Here is a 19,728-nt window from a genome sequence, read left to right as displayed (position 1 = left end):
CGCCGCACTACATCTCGTCGCCATTAACCTTCAACGTGCTTCTTGACTCCTACTGGTTCGATAAACCTTGGTTTCTAACTGAGGGAAACTTACTGCTGTACGCATCACACCTTCCACTTGGGGTTCCCAACGGTCGCGTGATGTACGCGTGTCAGCAAGTCAAGCATATCATAGAGTTTCTTAGGCATAACAGAAATACTTGCACCAAGATCACATAAAGCATTACAATCAAAATCATTGACCTTCATTTTAATGATGGGCTCCCAACCATCTTCTAACTTCCTAGGAATAGAAGTTTCAAGTTTTAATTTCTCTTCTCTAGCTTTAATGAGAGCATTTGTAATATGTTTTGTAAAGGCCAAATTTATAGCACTAGAATTAGGACTTCTAGCAAGTTTTTGCAAGAACTTAATAACTTCAGAGATATGACAATTATCAAAATCTAAACCATTATGATCTAAAGCAATGGGATCATTGTCCCCAATGTTTTGAAAAATTTCAGCACTTTTATCACAAACAGTTTCAGCAGTTTTAGCAGTTTCAAGCAGTTTTGCACGCTTTGTATTAGGAGTAGAAACTTTGCCAACACCAATTATTTTACCATTGATAGTAGGAGGTTTAGCAACATGTGAAGCATCAACATTACTAGTGGTGGTAATAGTCCAAACTTTAGCTACATTATTCTCTTTAGCAAGTTTTTCTTCTCTTTCCCACCTAGCATGCAATTCAGCCATCAATCTAATATTTTCATTAACTCGAACTTGTATAGCGTTTGCTGTAGCAAATGACTTAATATCTATAGTTTCATTAGGCATAACTTTAAATTTTAAAAAATCAACATCAGCAGCAAGACTATCAACCTTAGAAGCAAGAACATCAATTTTACCAAGCTTTTCTTCATCAGATTTGTTAAAAGCAGTTTGTGTACTAATAAATTCTTTAAGCATGGCTTCAAGACCAGAGGCTACACTCCTACTATTGTTGTAAGAATTACCATAAGAATTACCATAACCATTACCATTATTAGAAGGATATGGCCTATAGTTGTTACCAAAATTATTCCTATAAGCATTGTTGTTGAAATTATTATTTTTAATGAAGTTCACATCAACATGCTCTTCTTGAGAAACCAATGAAGCTAAAGGAACATTATTAGGATCAACATTAGATCTACCATTAACAAGCATAGACATAATAACATCAATCTTATCACTCAAGGAGGAGGTTTCTTCAACAGAATTTACCTTCTTACCTTGTGGAGTCCTTTCAGTGTGCCATTCAGAGTAATTTATCATCATATCATCAAGAAGCTTTGTTGCGGCACCCAAAGTGATGGACATAAAAGTACCTCCAGTAGCTGAATCCAATAGGTTCCTCAAAGAAAAATTCAGTCCTGCATAAAAGGTTTGGATGATCATCCAAGTAGTCAGTCCATGGGTAGGGCAATTCTTTACCAAAGATTTTATTCTTTCCCATGCTTGGGCAACATGTTCATTATCCAATTGCTTAAAATTCATTATGCTACTTCTCAAAGATATAATTTTAGCAGGAGGATAATATCTACCAATGAAAGCATCCTTACATTTAGTCCACGAATCAATACTATTCTTAGGCAAAGAGAGCAACCAATCTTTAGCTCTTCCTCTTAAGAAGAAAGGAAACAATTTCAGTTTTATAATTTCCCCATCTACATCTTTATACTTTTGCATTTCACGAAATTCAACAAAATTATTAAGATGGGCAGCAGCATCATCAGTACTAACACCAGAAAATTGCTCTCTCATAGCAAGATTTAGTAAAGCGGGTTTAATTTCATAAAATTCTGCTGTAGCAGCAGGTGGAGCAATAGGTGTGCATATGAAATCATTATTATTTGTGCTAGTGAAGTCACGCAACTTAGTGTTCTCAGGAGTACCCATTTTAGCAGTAGTAAAAATAAGTAAAGCAAACTAAATTAAGTAAAGTAAAACAAGTAACTAATTTTTTTGTGTTTTTGACATAGAGAAAGCAAACAAAACAGAAAATAAAGTAAAGTAAAGCAAGATAATAACAAAGTAAAGAGATTGGATGTGGGAGACTCCCCTCGCAGCGTGTCTTGATCTCCCCGTCAACGGCGCCAGAAAAAGAGCTTGATAACGCATGAAGCACACGTCCGTTGGGAACCCCAAGAGGAAGATGTGATGCGTACAGCAACAAGTTTTCCCTCAGTAAGAAACCAAGGTCATCGAACCAGTAGGAGATGAAGGCCACGTGAAGGTTGTTGGTGAAGGAGTGTAGTGCGGCGCAACACCAGGGATTCCGGCGCCAACGTGGAACCTGCACAACACAATCAAAATACTTTGCCCCAACTTAACAGTGAGGTTGTCAATCTCACCGGCTTGCTGTAAACAAAGGATTAAACATATGGTGTGGAGAATGATGTTTGTTTGCAAAGAACAGCAGAGAACAATGATTGCAGTAGATTGTATTCAGATGTAAAAGAATGGACCGGGATCCATAGTTCACTAGTGGTGTCTCTCCAATAAGAAATGGCATGTTGGGTGAACAAATTACAGTTGGGCAATTGACAAATAGAGAGGGCATAACAATGCACACACATATCATGATGACTAATATGAGATTTACTTAGGGCATTACGACAAAGAACATAGACCGCTATCCAGCATGCATCTATGCCTAAAAAGTCCACCTTCGGGTTAGCATCCGCACCCCTTCCAGTATTAAGTTGCAAACAACAAACAATTGCATTAAGTACTGTGCATAACGTAAACAATACAAATATCCTTAGACAAAGCATTGTTGTTTTATCCCTAGTGGCAACAGCACATCCATAACCTTAGAACTTTCTATCACTGTCCCAGATTCAATGGAGGCATGAACCCACTATCGAGCATAAATACTCCCTCTTGGAGTCACAAGTATCAACTTGGCCAGAGCCTCTACTAGCAACGGAGAGCATGCAAGATCATAAACAACACATATATGATAGATCAATAATCAACTTGACATAGTATTCCATATTCATCGGATCCCAACAAACACAACATGTAGCATTACAAATAGATGATCTTGATCATGATAGGCAGCTCACAAAATCTAAACATGATAGCACAAGAGGAGAAGACAACCATCTAGCTACTTCTATGGACCCATAGTCCAAGGATGAACTACTCACACATCAGTTTGGAGGCGATCATGGTGATGTAGAGTCCTCCGGGTGATGATTCCCCTCTCCGGCAGGGTGCCGGAGGCGATCTCCTGAATCCCCTGAGATGGGATTGGTGGCGGCGGCGTCTCTGGAACTTTTCTCGTATCGTGGCTCTCTGTAATAGGGTTTTCGCGACGGAGAGAATAAATAGGCGAAGAGGCAGAGTCGGGAGACACTCGAGGGGCCCACACCCTAGGGCGGCGCGCCCCTCTCCTTGGCCGAGCCGCCAGGTGGTGTGGGGCCACCTCGGCTCTTCTTCGTCTCCTCTTTGAACTTCTGGAAGGCTCCGTGGAAAATAAGACCGTGGGCTTTTGTTTCGTCCAATTCCGAGAATATTTCTTGTGTAAGATTTCTGAAACCAAAAACAGCAGAAAACAGGAACTGGCGCTTCAGCATCTTGTTAATAGGTTAGTGTCGGAAAATGCATAAAAATGATATAAAGTGTATATAAAACACGTGAGTATTGTCATAAAACTAGCATGGAAGTTAAGAAATTATAGATACGTTTGAGACGTATCAAGTACCCAGGGAACTTGCCGAGCACCACCTCAGCTTGGATCCAGTGGCAAGGCCAATTAAACAACCTCTGCGGCGTTTTTCGGAACCAAACCGCAAAGCTATGCTGTCAGAAATCAATCGACTTAGAGAGGCTGACTTTATCAAAGAGTTCCATACAGAGGCCACATGGGTAGCTAATCCAGTATTGGTCCCGAAGAAAAACATGAAAGTCCTTCGCATGTGCGTCGACTTCACGTGTCTCAATAAAGATTGTCCAAAGGATCACTTTCCCTCCCAAGGATCGATCAAATTATCGACTCCACGGCAGGCTGTGAACATCTTTCCTTCCTGGACGCATACTCTGGTTATAACCAGATCAGGCTAAAAGAAGACGACGAAGTCAAAATAACTTTTATAACACCTTATGGCGTGTTCTGCTACAGAACAATGCCCTTTGGATTGAAAAACATGGGAGAAACATACCAGCGGATGATGCAGAAGTGTCTCGCCACACAGATTGGCAAGAACGTACAAGTATACATAGATGATATCGTCATAACAAACAAAGAAGGGGTTAACATTGATCGAGGATCTGAAGGAAACTTTTGACAACCTTGACAAGTTCTGCCTCAAGCTAAACCCGACAAAGTGCTCTTTTGTTGTTCCTGCGGGAAAACTCCTCGGGTTCCTAGTTTCAGCAAGAGGAATCGAAGCCAATCCAGAGAAAATCCAAGCCATCGTGACGATGCGAAAGCCAACAAAGTTAAAGGAAATACAACATCTGACTGGGAGAGTCGCAGCTTTGAACAGATTTGTCGCCAGGCTAGGAGAAAAGGCGCTGCCGTTCTACGCTTTAATCAAACAAGGAGAGAAGTTCCAGTGGAACGAAGAAGCAGACAGGGCTTTCGAGGATCTTAAGCGATTAATCTCGACAGCACCAATCCTGGTGGCACCTAAGGAGAAGGAGCCTCTCCTGTTATACATCGCAGCAACGCCTCAGGTAGTGAGCACAGTTCTAGAGGTCGAAAGAGAAGAAGGAAAACTCCACGGAGTGCAGCGACCAGTATACTTCGTCAGCGAAGTTTTATCGCCTTCAAAACAGCGGTACCCGCAGTACCAGAAGTTAGCATATGGAGTGTTCACAACCGCAAGAAAATTGCGCCATTATTTTTCGGCGCCGATAATAGTGGTCAATGAGGCGTCTTTATCCAACATACTAAACAATCCAGAAGCTACGGGTCGTGTCTCCCTTTGGGGAATATAACTTTCCCCTTGGGACATCACATACGAGAAAAGAAAAGCAATAAAGTCACAGATCTTACCAGACTTCATCGCAGAGTGGATGGAGCTACAAAATACGGGACCTCCAGATTTGTCGAGAACTTGGACTATGAACTTCGACGGGTCCAAGAGATTAGAAGGAGCAGGAGCAGGCGTGATACTAGTATCACCTCAAGGAGACAAGCTGAAGTATGTGCTACGGATGACATTTCCAAATCCATCCAATAATCACGACAAGAAAAGTTGCCATGGCCGACGAAGTTGAAGTCGCGCCGTGGTTGCTAGTGTACCATGGCCGACGATTTTGGGTATGTCCGTTGTGCATGTCAAAACGTTTTTTTTCTCGTTTTTGAGGCCACCTAGCCCGACTAAAACGGCCAAAACGTTGCGTATGGTGGCCCGGGACGTGGTGCATCTCGAATTCTCGGGTTCGCCGGCCGAGTCAACGCAAATCCGCACCGCCGAGGGATGTAGGGCCCAGATGGCAGCCTCTCTGGCATTGTTTTTTTTTTCTCGATCGCGCCATCTCGTTCAACGCTCTCCGATCGAGCCGTTTACGATGCAGGATCATGGGTCCCGCATGTCATCCTCTATGAACCAAAATTCTTTCTATTCTTGGATTTTTTTGACCCCCTGATTTCTGGCTACTTCCTTTTTCTTTTGATCCCTTGCCGCCTTGGAAACGTTGACACCGCTGCTGCTAATTGGGACCCGCATGTCATCCTCTATGAGCAATCAACTTTCTTTTCTTGGAGTTTTTTTTGGCACCTCAAATTTGGTCACTTGCCTTTTTCTTTCGATCCCCTGCCGCCTCTCAAACGGTGATACCGCTGCTGCTAAATGGGACCCGCATGTCATCCTCTATGTACTATAAAACTTTCTTTTCTTAGATTTTTTTTGGCACCTCATATTTGGTCACTTACCTTTTTCTTTCGATCCCCTGCCGCCTCTCAAACGGTGAGACCGCTACTGCTAAATGGGACCCGCATGTCATCCTCTATGTACTATAAAACTTTCTTTTCTAGGATTTTTTTTGGAACCTCATATTTGGTCACTTGCCTTTTTCTTTCGATCCCGTGCAGCCTCTCAAACGGTGATACCGCTGCTGCTAAATGGGACCCGCATGTCATCCTCTATGTACAATCAAGTTTCTTTTCTTGAATTATTTTTGGCTCCTGATATTTGGTCACTTGCATTTTTCTTTCGATCTCATGCCACGTTGAGGACCCTGCAGGCTCATGGGACCCGCATGTCATCCTCTATGTACAATAAAATTTCTTTTCTTGTATTCTTTTTGGCTCCTGATATTTGGTCACTTGCCTTTTTCTTTCGATCCCGTGCAGCCTCTCAAACAGTGATACCGCTGCTGCTAAATGGGACCCGCATGTCATCCTCTATGTACACTCAAGTTTCTTTTCTTGAATTATTTTTGGCTCCTGATATTTGGTCACTTGCATTTTTCTTTCGATCTCATGCCACGTTTGAAACGTTGAGGAACCTGCTGGCTCATGGGACCCGCATGTCATCCTCTATGTGCTATAAAAGTTTATTTTCTTGGGTTTTTTTTCACCCTCTGATTTTTGGCTATTTCCTTTTTCTTTTGATCCCCTGCCGCCTTGGAAACGTTGAGTAAGCTGCTGACTCATGGGACCCGCATGTCATCCTCTATGTACAATCAACTTTCTTTTTCTTTTGATCTCAAGCCGCATTTGAAACGTTGAGACCGCTGCTGCTAATTGGGACCCGCATGTCATCCTCTATGTACAATAAAGTTTCTTTTCTTCGATTATCTTTGGCTCCTGATATTTTGCCACTTGCCTTTTTCTTTCGATCTCATGCCGCCTTTGAAACGTTGAGTAAGCTGCTGGCTCATGGGTCCCGCATGTCATCTTCTACGAACAATAAAAGTTTCCTTTCTTGGAGTTATTTTTGACCCCTAATTTCTGGCTATTTGCCTTTTTCTTTTGATCTCCTGCCCCCTTTGAAACGATGAGGACGCTGTTGGCAGGTCGGTCCCACATGTCATCCTCTGTGAACAATAAAAGTTTCCTTTGATGGATTTATTTTGAACCCCTAATTAATTTCGGGATATTTCCTTTTTTTCCTTTGATCCCCTGCCGCCTTGGAATCGTTGAGGATGCTGCTGCCTCATGGGTCCCGCATGTCATCCTCTCAGAACGGTAAATGTTTCTTTTCTTGGATTTTGTTTACCAAATGATTTTTGGCTAATTTTTTCTTTCGATCTCCTGCCGCCTTTAAAACGTTGAGGACGCTGCTGGCTCACGGGTCCCACATGTCAGCCTCTATGAACAATAAACGCCGAGGATGTCAGCCGCCTTATGGGTCCCGCATGTCATCCTCTTAGAATGAAAATGTTTCTTTTCTTGGATTTTGTACCAACATATTTTTGGTTTATTTTTTCTTTCCATCCCCTGCCGCCTTTAAAACGTTGACGACGCTGCTGGCTCATGGGTCCCCGATGTCAGCCTCCCCGTACAAGAAACATATGATATCTTGATTATTTTGCAGACAATAAACAGTGTATTGCGCTCTGAGCTATATCAAACGGATAATTAAATCTTTATTTTTACATAAAAAAAACTTGTATGTTGAATCTCCTTGTTTTTTGTCTTTGTGAAGCATAGGACTTTCCTGTTTTTTTTAGAAAATTCGGAACTTTCCTGTTTTGGAGTGGGCTGAAATTGTACGAGTCAAAAGGCCAAGCAGGATAGTTCGAAGGCCCAGATGTCCAGATGCAGCCCAATTGAAATCTTTCTTCTTGGATTTTTCACCCCCGATTTCTCGGCTACTTCATTTTTCTTTTGGTTATGTGCCGCCTTGGAAACGTTGAGACCGCTGCTGCAAAATGGGACCCGCATGTCATCCTCTATGTACAATAAAATTTCTTTTCTTGGATTATTTTTGGCTCCTGATATTTGGTCACTTGCCTTTTTCTTTCGATCCCGCGCAGCCTCTCAAACGGTGAGACCGCTGCTGCTAAATGGGACCCGCATGTCATCCTCTATGTACAATCAAGTTTCTTTTCTTGAATTATTTTTGGCTCCTGATATTTGGTCACTTGCCTTTTTCTTTCGATCTCATGCCACGTTTGAAACGTTGAGGAACCTGCAGGATCACGGGACCCACATGTCATCCTCTATGTACTATAAAACTTTCTTTTCTTGAATTATTTTTGGCTCCTCATATTTGGTCACTTGCCTTTTTCTTTCGATCTCATGCCATGTTTGAAACGTTGAGGAACCTGCTGGCTCATGGGACCCACATGTCATCCTCTATGTACAATCAACTTTCTTTTTCTTTTGATCTCAAGTCGCATTTGAAACGTTGAGACTGCTGCTGCTAATTGGGACCCGCATGTCATCCTCTATGTACAATAAAGTTTCTTTTCTTCGATTATCTTTGGCCCCTGATATTTTGCCACTTGCCTTTTTCTTTCGATCTCATGCCGCCTTTGAAACGTTGAGTAAGCTGCTGGCTCATGGGTCCCGCATGTCATCCTCTACGAACAATAAAAGTTTCCTTTCTTGGAGTTATTTTTGACCCCTAATTTCTGGCAATTTGCCTTTTTCTTTTGATCTCCTGCCCCCTTTGAAACGATGAGGACGCTGTTGGCAGGTCGGTCCCACATGTCATCCTCTGTGAACAATAAAAGTTTCCTTTGATGGATTTATTTTGAACCCCTAATTAATTTCGGGATATTTCCTTTTTTTTCCTTTGATCCCCTGCCGCCTTGGAATCGTTGAGGATGCTGCTGCCTCATGGGTCCCGCATGTCATCCTCTCAGAACGGTAAATGTTTCTTTTCTTGGATTTTGTTTACCAAATGATTTTTGGCTAATTTTTTCTTTCGATCTCCTGCCGCCTTTAAAACGTTGAGGACGCTGCTGGCTCACGGGTCCCACATGTCAGCCTCTATGAACAATAAACGCTGAGGATGCTGCTGCCTTATGGGTCCCGCATGTCATCCTCTTAGAATGAAAATGTTTCTTTTCTTGGATTTTGTACCAACATATTTTTGGTTTATTTTTTCTTTCCATCCCCTGCCGCCTTTAAAACGTTGACGACGCTGCTGGCTCATGGGTCCCCGATGTCAGCCTCCCCGTACAAGAAACATATGATATCTTGATTATTTTGCAGACAATAAACAGTGTATTGCGCTCTGAGCTATATCAAACGGATAATTAAATCTTTATTTTTACATAAAAAAAACTTGTATGTTGAATCTCCTTGTTTTTTTGTCTTTGCGAAGCATAGGACTTTCCTATTTTTTTTTTGAAAATTCGGAACTTTCCTGTTTTGGAGTGGGCTGAAATTGTACGAGTCAAAAGGCCAAGCAGGATAGTTCGAAGGCCCAGATGTCCAGATGCAGCCCAATTGAAATCTTTCTTCTTGGATTTTTTTCACCCCCTGATTTCTGGCTACTTCATTTTTCTTTTGGTTCTGTGCCGCCTTGGAAACGTTGAGACCGCTGCTGCAAAATGGGACCCGCATGTCATCCTCTATGTACAATAAAATTTCTTTTCTTGGATTATTTTTGGCTCCTGATATTTGGTCACTTGCCTTTTTCTTTCGATCCCGCGCAGCCTCTCAAACGGTGAGACCGCTGCTGCTAAATGGGACCCGCATGTCATCCTCTATGTACAATCAAGTTTCTTTTCTTGAATTATTTTTGGCTCCTGATATTTGGTCACTTGCCTTTTTCTTTCGATCTCATGCCACGTTTGAAACGTTGAGGAACCTGCAGGATCATGGGACCCGCATGTCATCCTCTATGTACTATAAAACTTTCTTTTCTTGAATTATTTTTGGCTCCTCATATTTGGTCACTTGCCTTTTTTTTTGATCTCATGCCACGTTTGAAACGTTGAGGAACCTGCTGGCTCATGGGACCCGCATGTCATCCTCTATGTACTATAAAAGTTCATTTTCTTTGTTTTTTTTCACCCTCTGATTTTTGGCTATTTCCTTTTTCTTTTGATCCCCTGCCGCCTTGGAAACGTTGAGTAAGCTGCTAGCTCATGGGACCCGCATGTCATCCTCTATGTCCATCAACTTTATTTTCTTGGATTTTTTTGACCCCCTAATTTCTGGCTACTTTCTTTTTGTTTTGATCTCAAGCCGCATTTGAAACGTTGGGACCGCTGCTGCAAAATGGGACCCGCATGTCATCCTCTATGTAAATAAAGTTTCTTTTCTTGGATTATCTTTGGCTCCTGATATTTTGTCACTTGCCTTTTTCTTTCGATCTCATGCCGCCTTTGAAACTTTAAGTAAGCTGCTGGCTCATGGGTCTCGCATTTTTTCCTCTACGAACAATAAAAGTTTCCTTTCTTGGAGTTATTTTTTACCCCTAATTTCTGGCTACTTGCCTTTTTCTTTTGATCTCCTGCCCCCTTTGAAACGATGAGAACGCTGTTGGCAGGTCGGTCCCACATGTCATCCTCTATGAACAATAAAACTTTCCTTTGATGGATTTATTTTGAACCCCTAATTAATTTCTGGATATTTCCTTTTTTTCTTTTGATCCCCTGCCGCCTTGGAATCGTTGAGGATGTTGCTGCCTCATGGGTCCCGCATGTCATCCTCTCAGAACGATAAATGTTTATTTTCTTGGATTTTTGACCAACTGATTTTTGGTTTATTTTTTCTTTCCATCCCCTGCCGCCTTTAAAACGTTGACGACGCTGCTGGCTCATGGGTCCCCGATGTCAGCCTCCCCGTACAAGAAACATGTGATATCTTGATTATTTCGCTCTGAGCTTTGCAAACGGATAAATTAAATCTTTATTTTTACATAAACAAACTTATATGTTGAATCCCCTTGTTTTTTGTTTTTTCGAAACATAGGACTTTCATGTTTTGTAGTGGGCTGAAATTGCACGAGTCAAAACGCGTCCAGCACGATAGTTCGAAGGCCCAGATTGCAAGATGCAGCCCAATTGAAAAATATCTTTTCTTGGATTTTGTTTTGACCCCCTGATTTCTGGCTACTTCCTTTTTCTTTTGATCCCTTGCCGCCTTGGAAACGTTGAGGCCGCTGCTGCTAAATGGGTCCCGCATGTCATCCTCTATGTACAATAAAATTTCTTTCTTCGATTATTTTCGGGTCCTGATATTTGGTCACTTTCCTTTTTCTTTCGATCTCATGCCGCCTTTGAAACGTTGAGGAAGCTGCTGGAGCATGGGTCCCGCATGTCATCCTCTATGAACAATAAAAGTTTCCTTTCTTGGAGTTATTTTTTACCCCTAATTTCTGGCTACTTCCTTTTTCTTTTGATCCCCTGCCGCCTTTGAAACGTTGAAGACTTTGCTGGATCATGGGTCCCACATGTCAGCCTCTATGAACAATAAACATTTCCTTTCTTGGAGTTATTTTGTACCCCTAATTTTTGGCTATTTGCCTTTTTTTCTTTCGATCCCGAGTCGCCTTCTAAACGTAGAGGACGCTGCTGGCTCGTGGGTCCCAGATGTCAGCCTCCATGGACAATAAACCTCTCCTTTGTTGGATTTATTTTTCACCCTCTGATTTTGGCTATTTCCTTTTATTTTGATCCACTGCCGCCTTGGAAACATTGAGTAAGCTGCTGACACATGGGGCCCGCATGTCATCCTCTATGTACAATCAACTTGCAAGATCTTCGAGCGAAAGAGCTTGTATTAGTGGGACCCATATGTCAACCTCTATGTACAATAAAAGTTTCATTTCTTGGATTATTTTTAGCTCCTGATATTTGGTCACTTTCCTTTTTCATTCGATCTCAAGCCGCCTCTGAAACGTTGAGTAAGGTGCTAGCTCATGGGACCCACATGCCATCCTTTATGTACAATAAAGTTTCTTTTCTTGGATTTTTTTACACCTGATTTTTGGTCACTTGCCTTGACGCTGCTGGCTCATGGGTCCCACATGTCAGCATCTATGAACAATAAACCTTTCCTTTGTTGGATTTATTGTTTACCCCTAATTTCTGGCTATTTGCCTTTTTCTTTTGATCACCAGTGGCCTTTGAAAACGTTGAGGAACCTGCTGGCTCATGGGACCCGCATGTCATCCTCTATGTACTATAAAATTTCTTTTCTTGGTTTTTTTTCACCCTCTAATTTTTGGCTATTTCCTTTTTCTTTTGATCCCCTGCCGCCTTAGAAACGTTGAGTAAGCTGCTGACTCATGGGACCCGCATGTCATCCTCTATGTACAATCAACTTTCTTTTTTTGGAGTTTTTTTACCCCCTAATTTCTGGCTACTTTCTTTTTCTTTTGATCTCAAACCGCATTTGAAACGCTGAAACCGCTGCTGCAAAATGGGACCCGCATGTCATCCTCTATGTACAATAAGTTTCATTTCTTGGATTATTTTTGGCTCCTGATATTTAGTCACTTGCCTTTTTCTTTCGATCTCATGCCGCCTTTGAAACGTTGAGTAAGCTGCTGGCTCATGGGTCCCGCATGTCATCCTCTACGAACAATAAAAGTTTCATTTCTTGGAGTTATTTTTGACCCCTAATTTCTGGCTACTTCCTTTTTTCTTTTGATCCACTGCCTCCTTTGAAACGTTGAGGATTTTGCAGACTAATACAAGCTTTTTCTCTCCAAGATCTTGCAAGTTGATAGATTAAATCATAGAATTATTAGGATATGTTTTAAATTTCAAATCCACTTTATGAATTATTAAAAATACCGTTATCCATGTGGGTATGGAGCGATCAAGGATTTTCATATTGGGCATGAGCAGTTTCAAAAATTGGAACCCAATAATTCAAAATAAATAAAAACAACTTTTATGTATAATCTCTGCGTTTTTTTTTTTGCCATTCATAGGATCTTTGTTTCATTAGAAAAGGGCCGAAATTGCATGAGCAGAAAGGCCCATTTGTAGTTATTGGGTTTCGACAGCTGGAGCAAGTAGGCCGATAGCAATTACCATGTAGATGGCCATTGGCAACCCAAAGTGAAATATTGGGCCCAACAGGGGAAGACTGAATAGTACTATTTTCTAATTGGAAGGTGGTACATGGCGTAATCCTGCCAAAAAAAAAGATGGACACGGGTTGCTGAAATTTGCCCATCTGCGCCTAATATCGCCGCCGCGGCTCCGCTTCCGCCACCGCCGCCATGCCTCGTCTCGCGTCGAGCTCGCGGTACTGCCGCGTCTCGGGCACGGGGTACCGCGGCGTCCGCGCGCGCCCAAAGGTACGTATTACGCGGAGATACGTGACGGCGGCGAGCGCATCGGCCTCGGCACCTACGAGACCGCACACAAGGCCGCGCGCGCGTACAACGCCGTGGCGTGGCGGCTCGGGCGCCCGCGATCGTGGACGCGCCAGCAGGCCGAGGATCTCGCGCCGCCGCCGTACATCGTTAGACAGGAGGAACAACGCCGCCGCCGCGAGACGGAGCGCCGTTTGCGCATCGCCGAGCGGGACGAGCGCGCGGCACGCGAGTGGGCGGCCCGCTTCCCCGAGGACGTTGCCGCCGAGAACGAGCACTTCCGCAGACGGAGGGCGGAGAAGGCGATGAGGCGGGCTGCGAAGAAGGAGGACCGCGCACGACGGAGGGCGGAGAAGGCGACGAAGTGGGCCTTCATCGAAGCGCAGCTCGCCGGGCCGACCACCATTGGCGAGGACAACCCCCATTGGATTGACCTCTTCTCGTCGGATCCGGTGTCGAGCACGACACCGGACTCGTCAGATGTCGAGTTTTAGTTTAGTTTTATGGCACTACTTTGTAAAAATATGAACTACGCAGTATCTATCAAGCTAATTTTATCCTATTTTATGTCTATTTCTAGTCTTTGTTTGATCTTCTGTTTTACTGCACTCTATTTTTCATTATATTCTGTTTTTGGCGCTGCATTTATAGCGCCTCTGAAAATACGCTGTTTCAGCCCTGCATTTGGCCGCCACAGTTTGCAGCTTCCGGTGAAGCTATTGCCGGCTCCATGCGCAGCATCAGCCCACAGCGCCAAAATATAGAGCCACTGCTGGAGTTGCTGTAATATGTTTGTCAGCAGGAGCTTACCTAATTAGTGAAAAAGATGTTCAGCGTGGGATTCGAAAAAAAGATCTTCATGTTTTTTTTCCTAGCGATCCTAGTTCGGACTTTTGATTGTGTTGGCTAGTGCATGTAGCTTGACACCTGTATTATGTGATCCTGATATGAGGATAAGAACACCTTCAGCTTGCATTGCTAATGGTGTCTACTGCAGCAGTGGCGTACCTTCAATGGAGACTGATGCAAGAGAGTTGGTACTGGTGAGCCTGCACTTGACATCATCGTGCCACCTGAAGTAGGTGGTGTATTGGGATTAGACTGATAAGCATAGCACCTTGCAAAGAACAAGATGATGCTAGTGTTGGTTAACGTGATTTTACGCCAAAAGTCATGTATGCTCAACAGGTGTCGTACCTAGTTTGGATATTGTGTTGTTACCCTTTTGTGGTTTGGTGTTTGTCCAACAGAGAAAGCTACTCTTTTCCCGTGTAAGTGTTATTATGTGAACAAAAGTTGTATGTAAATATATATTGGTCAGAGAACCAAGATTGCATACTCTTGCATGGTTATAACACATAAATCATAATAACAATTAAAGAGAAAAGGAACATTTGCCTTTGCAATGTGATTGTGCCAAGTAGATTAGACAACCAACCACAAACATTACAGGTCAACAGCCAAACGCATGCGAAAGTCCTAAGGTAAGCTCCATAATACATGTTGAAACCAAAAGCCTAGAAACCATAAGAAAGGTAGCTCCACATCACAGTTCCACGACAGCAGCATACTGATCATAAAACATATATCAAGTCAGGACAGCTGCACCACTGGGTAAGCATCCATGGGGTCTGGCTCAAGAGCAAAGACTGTGTGAATGCTGCAAAATGTGGCTCTTGCCTCACCCCACCCATACATCTTATCATGGAACCTTACCAAATCAGCATGAATCATCTTGACATAAACATAGCTCCTCTCTCCATGCTGATGGGATTGAACAATGCGCCAGTTGCAGTGCTTCAGCTTGTCAAACAGTATGCAGGAGATGACGAAGCATGCTGGCTGGTCTTTTGTAGTGACAATGGCTTGGAGTAGCTGGTCCTGTGAACCACCCAACTGGATCTTTAGAGCTTGAAGGACAGTCCGTGCCATATAAGCTACCGTTGCTGACTCCAGCTCGGGTTCAGGTGAATGACAGCTGACATCTTGTCCTCGAGATGCAGATCCTTCTTGATCAGATTCAGCGGAATCATCACCACTACTTACAGATGCATCAAGTTCTACAGAAGGCACATCAGGTACATGCTCCAGTTCATAGGAGTTGGGTGGGACAGCACCGTTTGCTGAAATCTCTACAATACCAGCTCCAGGTAGACCACCAGTCTCTACAGAGGGTAAACCACCAATATCCACTTCAGAGGATTCTCGTGGCACGACACCTTTTGCTAGAGGCTCTACCCTACCAGCTCCAGGTCCACCACCAGTCAGTACTTTGGGCATAGTCATGACGGGTTCTACCAATACAAAACCTCCTTCGGGTGGCGTGGCAACTTCGGGTGCAGGATCATCAGTAGCAACTCCAGCATCAGCACCAGTTACATCGGTCTTGACAATAGGTAAACCGTCTTGCTCCAGTTCAGAGAATTCCCGTGGCACGACACCGTTCACTAGAGGCTCTACACTAGCAGCTCCAGCTGCACCACCAGTTTCTACAGCAGGGGGTAAACCCAATCCACAACCTTCTTCATGTGGCACGATGATGCCAGGTATAGGCTCATCAGTACCAGATCCAGCTGCATCAGTCTCCATAGACAGTAAACAAGGTGGCGTCGGAGGTTTAAAAGACTGGCATGCCATTTCACCTTTGTCATCCGACAATATAGAGTTTTCTTCAACTCTATGTTTCTGCAATAATAAGCACATGAACAGAAATTAGACCAGAGCATCTAGCCATCTAACAGGGGCAGCGGCAAAACAAGCGTCGATCCATATGTTTACCTTGTCATCTGGGATATCAGAACACACCGATTTAGAAGTCATTTCACATAGCATCCGCTTTTTCGTTCCTTCCCCTACGTCCATCTAGAATAAGTAATACTATTGATCACATAAAACTAATTAATCAAATATATGCATATGTTGAGAAGTTTGCACGGCAAATTGTGGATTCTGCTTTTATCACCTACGAATCGTCGTTCTATATATTTACCTTGTCATCTGGGATATCAGAAGTCACAGAATGAGAAGTCATCTCACTAAGTATCGGTTTTTTCGCTCTTTCCCCTCCATCCATCTGCAATAAGAAGTACTATTGATCACATAAAGCTAATTCATTGAATATATGCATATGTTGAGAAGTTTGCACAGCAAATTGTGGATTCTACTTCCAATCACCAAGTAATCTCGTGAGAAATGCATGATCAAGATATGTTTCTCCCTCTTGATCGACATCTGCATCTCCATTAAGACTAATCATCGTGCGATGGTGCTCTTCAGAAGAGCGCATACACTTCCAATCACCAGACAAGCAAAAAATTGTTGATTCTAGTAATGCTTAATCAGCAGTGGCCATGGAACGACCACAGATCGACCAAGCAAAAAAAAATCAACAGCCTACTGACCACCAGGCAAAACAAACTAGGCCCATACATGGCCTCACAAATCATCATCAAACGTCGATCAAACTAGCAAGTTTGAACATGGATTACTAATTTATTTTTTGATAAAGTGAGTATATTAATATCGAAAGATATTGATTGCACTGAGCCTCTGCAACAACGCAATACCTTACTGGTAGTACAGATGCACATGGATTCCTAATACTCCCTCTGTTCGGTTTTAATTAGTCAACGCGAGGGAGATAAGAAAATGAACTGTCGATGCTTTCAACTAGAGTCAATTAAATACGAACGGAAGAAGTACGTAGTAGTATTGACAAATATCCGGATCTAGTCTAAAAACAAATTGGCATGTAAATCCTAGTAGTCTACTAAACTAGGATCAATACCCTAGATTAGGGTTGCAAGCGGCGTCCGCGAATCGTCCCGCAAAGCAGAAAATTAGAGAAAATAGTGGTTGAGATTAGAGCAGATTTAAAGCACTCGCACTGAAACTAGCTAGCCCGCTACCCACCCCGCTTGACACCCTGCCCTAGATGTGAATCTACACCAAATATTCAAACAAGGATGAGCAACCGCCAATAAAATTTTATCTGCACATCATCATCTCTACCATACACAAGGGTATGGTGATTTCACATACAACCATTGTTGCCGCGGGATGAGGATGAGTGATGCGCCGCGGAGAAGGTGCCTCACGCCTCTGTCGCCGCCGCCGTCGAAGAGGAAGTCGAAGCCGCGCGATTGTGGTCCGTCGCCGATATGGAGGTGGATCTACTAGGGAAGAGGTGGAGGTGGAGGTGGAGAGGGAGTGATGGTTTGTACTAGTGGCGGCCGGTGAGGTAGTTATAAATACAGCCTCTCTCTCTTTTTTGGCAAGGAATGCAGCTTCTCTTGGAAGGCAACGAGGCAACGCACTCCAGATTTCGTATATTACTATAATATAATATGGGCGGAGAAATTTGGACGCATCTGTGTTGTCTTGTCAAATGAATCACCAGGATTTGCTTTTAGTACTCCAGATTTGGGCGACCCAAGGAAGTAGAGATAGTAATGTACGCCATCTAGCTGCACGCTATCAAATCAAATAAATGGTCATGCCATTTACTTTTAAGATGGTGCAGCAGTTATTCTGACCAAAGAAACATGCACGTCTGCTGATTATTTTGATAGTACTACTAGTAGTACTAATATTTCTGATGGGTATACATTTACCATCCGCTAGCAAAGATTGTTTGGCCCATTGTTCTTATGGCTTTCAACATCACACCCCTTAATAATATTATTAATCAATGTTTGGGCAATTAATTGAGTGTGTTAATAAAAAATTAAAACCCACAAATCCAACTGTACTATTTTTAGGGCCCTATGAAGGACAAGGAATGATTTTAAATGCCATATGGAGTACCTCCAACCATGTGAAATATTGTTCTGTCATGCAGGTGATACCCATGGCTTCGCATTAAATCCGTATGTTGTCCTACATATAGTCAACTATGAAGTACCATGATTTGGTTTTTGGGTGCAACCGGCTAGAGAATGATGCACGGGTTTGTACAGCCAGTACAATTCACATTAAGATTTTCTGATAGGATGTTGATGTGTATATGTAAGAATCATACACTAGAATGTCTTCTATGTTTAGATGGCTGATCTACGTTTATACTTTCTGTGAACCATGAGGTTAAGACCTTTGTACTGTAATAAAGATTGCTAAATAACAGTATATATGTATGCCTCTAGGGACACTGAAACAGCCAAACAACCATGCATGTGTATAGACCGTATTTGATCAAATTACAAGAAGCACCTGGGTTCATGCAAATAGCATCAATTTATCACCTAAGTACATTAGCTATAAATAGTTAAATAGGAGTCAAGACCAACTGAGCTAGCTAGTAGTATGATCCTACTATTACATAAATATCCCTAACTCTGATTGTCTTTTTTCGATCCAGTAGCGTTGGTGTAGCTTGGGATGAACCAAAACCCCGTATGCTGCTTGGTCACTGGACCGCTGCTTGAGAAAGAGATGCTTTGGTGGTCTTCGCCATTTAGACTGAAGCGGAAAATTTCTTGATGTGATGTGTCAAACTGAGAGCCAATGGCCTGAGGCGTGGTGTAGATGCAGTTTCTTCTTGTCAAATATCCTGGGGGAAATGTTGCACCACCCACTGGCATGAAAATCGGATAGTTCAACCCAAGGAACATAGAATAGTCTCCAAGATTAGTAACGCTTTCCCACGGGTTGGCTGGAAGTAACCGACTAGTGTCATTCGAGAATACCATGCAGGTATACCCCGAATAGCTGTGAACAGCGCGACCGCAATGGACAGAAGGGGTACTATCATAATAACTTGGAGCACCGTCAGCGTCAAAATACATTACGCCACGTGCATAGACCAGGAGAAGTCTAGAACGATCTTGAGATCTTGCCAGCCACCACGTACGACTATTAGAGTCAAAATCATCATCGTCATCAAATCCAGCCGTCGACGGAATGAATGGAGCAGGGAGCACTATAGGACCTTGAAAAAGGAAAGAACGTGTCACATGAAAATATATTTCATGATTTATCTACTAGTGATATTGATTTGATATTGTAGATGCCAATACTAGTACTTTATAAAATCATGGTCGAACATAAGATGGTTTGAAGTATATTTTGAACATCTTGGTAAAACTTCATATGGATTTAAAACATGTTCCCCAAAATATTGGTCCAAATTTTAGATGGTTTGAATATAGTACTCCTTATTCTCTAGAACCGGGGGAATATAAACAAATGAAAGTCTTTATCAATATTGCATGACACCTTTATTGATTCTATTTCTACTCTACCTTAAATTTTCCAGGGAGTAATAATAAAGAAACTTAATTACTAGGGGGCCTTTTTCCTACGGAACAACATGCACATTAGACCATACTAAAATTTCTATAGATGTTAAATTCTATATATGTCCATACCACAAGAGGGTTATGGTGTGCGCCTATGGAATTCCTTTAAGCCAAAAGATGCCAAGACAGTTCAACAAATAAGAGGTGAAATACTATATAAGTTACGTATAAAAAAAGATATGGAGGAAATGTTACCAAATTGATTAGGATCCCATGCAT

Source organism: Lolium perenne, chromosome 4 (assembly GCF_019359855.2).
Source record: "Lolium perenne isolate Kyuss_39 chromosome 4, Kyuss_2.0, whole genome shotgun sequence".
In the NCBI taxonomy this organism is placed as follows: Eukaryota; Viridiplantae; Streptophyta; class Magnoliopsida; order Poales; family Poaceae; genus Lolium; species Lolium perenne.
Note: the sequence above shows the minus strand (reverse complement) of the source record.